The sequence below is a fragment of the Meriones unguiculatus genome, chromosome 16, assembly GCF_030254825.1.
Source record: "Meriones unguiculatus strain TT.TT164.6M chromosome 16, Bangor_MerUng_6.1, whole genome shotgun sequence".
Classification (NCBI taxonomy): Eukaryota; Metazoa; Chordata; class Mammalia; order Rodentia; family Muridae; genus Meriones; species Meriones unguiculatus.
Genome location: NC_083363.1, coordinates 50340363 through 50344734, shown reverse-complemented (window position 1 = coordinate 50344734; position 4372 = coordinate 50340363).

The following is a 4372-nucleotide window of genomic DNA, read 5'->3' as shown; positions in this document are numbered from 1 at the left end:
GTTAATGAATTAATGAACTGTGTAGTTCACATTGAAAAAAAAAAAACTTCTCGTTATTTATAATCAACTAAACCACCATTATTCATGTACATAAACATATTGGCTTTTATGTTATTGATTGCCACCGTTAAAATACATAAGAAGCCTATAAAGGAAACCTGGATAATATTTATCATCTATAATCTACCTGTGTATCTATCTATACTCTCTGTCTATCATCATCATCATCATATCTACCTACCTATCATCTGTATTGATCCATACATAAATGTCATGTGGCTGTAGTATTTAACATTGATCAAAGTTAAATAAAATTATACATTTAGTTCTTGTCTCATATTAGCTGCATTCCGTATGTTTATTGGGTACATGTTATTTATTGATCTGTCCTGTACAATACAAAGAATTCAAATATTTGAAATTTGAATTTTGTATTTAGATAATTCCACTATAATACCCGAGTACAACTATCTGATCTCCCCTGTTGTATTCTAACTACATCTGTTTCTAATAGTGTAACAATTCATTTATTTTTGTCTTCTTATTACACACTAATGATGTATTTGCTCTAATTTTAGATAGAAAACCAGTGTAATATTTCTTTCAGTTTTTGCAGACTGAAACAGGATGTAATTTAAATGATAGATGGATAATTCTGAACCCCAATGCTGCTGCTTCCATTTAAAGATCATCTGTTATACAAATACTATAGGAAGAAATAATCATAATCTGAGAAATGATCCCAGCCAGATCATTTATGAACAGTGGCTTCAGATCAGCTCCTTTTACCAGGGAGTACCTCTTTCTGTGTGATGTGCATGGAGATCCCGTAAGGCTCATAATTTTATCATTTCTGTTCATCCTTAGTTGATTAGACCATGAAATGAGTCCTCTGAGGATCCACAAACATTCCTTTGGCCATAAAACTACACCATAAATATTACTGTTGTTCAATAATAATAGTTTGTCTTCAACTTTAATTGGCACAAGTGCAGTTTCACAAACCCTTTTAAGAACAACTTTCAGTGAATGATCATAAATCAGCACCCAAGACAAAACCAACACCACAGAGCCATTTCTCCAAATGGTAATGTTTCATTACACAAAATAGAAGTAACAAGATTTATTGCATAGGAGAGAGTCCTTGCATTACAGGCCTGTCATTGGTTATAATACCCATAATGCAAATAGAGTGATACTCCAGCCTATGTTGCAAGCAGCTCTGCACTGGATCCCTGGCTGTTCAGATGGAGAAAGATGTTCTGTCCCATTTCTTGTCTTTCATATGCATATTACAGGGACAGAAATTAAAGCAGAGCAAATGCTGTAAGGAAAGATGAAGGAGGAGACCAAGAATGTCTTTATCAGCTCTTTAATTTGTCCTCTTATAGACATATAATTTGTTATTGTTTTGTTTTTTATTTGTTTTTGTTATTTTAGAACAGTAGTGAGGCTGCTCCAGTTTGGATGCTGATATCTTTCATGGTGGTAAATTGGCTTCATTTTATAGAATAAGTGAAAATTTTACAGAATGTACCAGTTCCTGTATACTTACCATGATAAGTCACAGATTCAAATTTTCATAAAACTTAAAAGAGTTTATTTTCCCTTTAGGACTGAATAATATATGCTTTAGAAATTTCTTCATCTACTTGAGATTAGCCAGACCAATTTCATATCTTGGTACTCATGGGTAGTAGCACAGCAAATAAACATTGTTATGCAGGGATGTTTTTGGTATGCTGACATCCTTATCCTTGACTGAAAGCTAGGTCACATGGTAGCATATTGAAATGAGTTTCCAAGAGGCTCAAGTACACAACAAGGACATTTGCTCAACCATGTTTGTAGTAGCTCTATTTGTAATAGCCAGAAGCTGGAAACAGCCCAGATGCCCCTCAACTGAAGAATGGATGCAGAAATTGTGGTACAGCTACACAATGGAGTATTACTTTGCAATGAAAAATAAGGAAATCATGAAATTTGTAGGTAAATGGTGGGACCTGGAAAGGATCATCCTGAGTGAGCTGTCCCAGAAGCAGAAAGACACACACACACACACACACACACACACACGGTATATACTCACTCATATAGACATATAACATAGGATAAACCTACTAAAATCTTTACACCTAAAGAAACTAATCAAGAGAGAGGACTCTGACTAAAACGCTCAATCTCCATCCCTAAAGGCAAAGAGGATGGACATCAGAAATAGAAGAAAACAGGAAACAACCTAGAAACATGCCACAGAGGGACTCTGAAAGGCTTTGCTCTGCAGACTATCAAAGCAGACACTGAGACTTATGGCCAACTGTTGGGCAGAGAGTATGGAATCTTATGTAAGAAGTGGGAAATAGTAAGATCTGGAGAGTATAGGAACCCCACAAGGAGAGCAACAGAACCAGAAAATTTAAACACAAGGGTCTTCCCAGAGACTCATACTCCAACCAAGTACCAGGCATGGAGATAACCTAGAACCCCTGCACAGATGTAGCCCATGGCAGTTTAGTGTCCAAGTGGGTTACATAATAATGGGAAGAGGGACTGCCTCTGACATAATCTGATTGGCCTGCTCTTTGATCACCTTCCCCTGAGGGGGGAGCAGCCTTATCAGGCAACAGAACATGACAATGCAGCCAGTCCTGATGTGATCTGTTAGACTAAGATCAGAAGGAAGGAGAGGAAGACCTCCCCTATCAATGGACTTGGGGAGGGGCATGCATGAAGAAGAGGGAGGAAGGGTGGGACCAGGAGGGGAAGAGGGAGGGGCTTACGGGAAGATACAAAGTGAATAAAGTGTAATTAATAAAATAAAATTTAAAAAAGTTAATATGAGTCACATACCTTCATGAAGACCAGATAGTTTTAAAAAAATAAATAAATTGGAGGAAATATGAGGAAAATTTAAGATGCTGACACAGGCAAAGATTTCAGAAGCATAACTCCAATATTGAGGAATTAAAAGTAAGTTTGAATCCATTGAGCTATATAAAAGATAAAAACTTCTGTACAGCAAAGTAACCAACAAATAGAGGAGGTTGCCTCTAGATGAGAAGAAAATCTCTGACAATTACTCATCTAGCAGAAAATTGTTTATCAGAATATACTTAAAAATTCCAAAAAAAAAAAAAAAACAAAAAACAAACAAACAAACCCACACACCTAATATAATTGCTTTATGAGCCAAAGATCTGAGTGGACACTTCTCAAAAGAAGCAATTGAAATGACCAATAAACACAAAGGAAAAGATTAACATTATTAACAATTAGAGAAATGCAAATCAGAAATATGCTAAGATTCTACCTTAGCATGGCTGTTTTTCAAAGGAGAGCAAAACAAGTGGGGCAGAAGAAACCCTCTTAGCTTCTGGAAGGAAAATAACTTTGCCTTACAAAAGCTTTTCAGTTTCAAGAGGACCCATTGATTAATTGTTGATCTTAGAGCTTGAGCTGTTCAGGAAGTTGTCTCCTGTGCCACTGAGTTTGAGGCTCTTCCCTACTTTCTCTTCTAATAAATTTAGTGTATCTGGTGCTTTTTTGGAGTCTTTGATTCACTTAGATTTTAGTTTTGTGCAAGGAGACAAGTATGGATTTATTTGTATTTTCCACATGTAGAATATCTATTCAGGTAGACAACATCTGCTGAAGATGCTGCCTTTATACCATTGTATGGTTTTGGCTCTTTTATCGAAAATCAAGTGACAATAGCTATATAGGCTTCTTTTGGGGTCTTTGATTCAATTCCATTGATCAACCAGTGTATTTCAATACCGATATCATGAAGTTTGTACTACTGTTGAAGTCAGGGATAGAGACCTCCAGAATTTATTGTATAGGATTGTTTTAAATATTCTGGGTATTTTGCTTTTCCATATGAAGTTTAGAATTGTTCTTTCAAGGTCTGTAAAGAACTGTGTTGGCATTTTGATGAAAACTACTTTGAATCTTAACATTACCTTTGCTAAAATGGCCATATTTTACTATGTTAATCTTGTCAAGCCATGAGCAAGGAAGATTTTTTCATCTTCTGATACCTTCTTCAATTTCTTTCTTCAGGGACTTGAAGTTCTTGTCATACAGATCTTTTACTTGCTTGGTAAGTTACCCCAGGATATTTTATATTATTTGTGGCTATTGTGAAGGGTGTAGTTTTTCTAATTGCTTTCTCATCCATTTGCCATGTATGTACAAGTCCGTTATTTTTTTGCATTAATCTTGTATCCAGCCATTTTGCTGAAGTTGTTTATCAGCTGTAGCAGTTCTCTGGTGGAATTTTTGCCATCTCTTTCATACACTAACATATCATCTGCCCAGTTGATGCCTGGCCCAACCAAAGATCCACCAAATTAGAGAGCATCAACTCCTG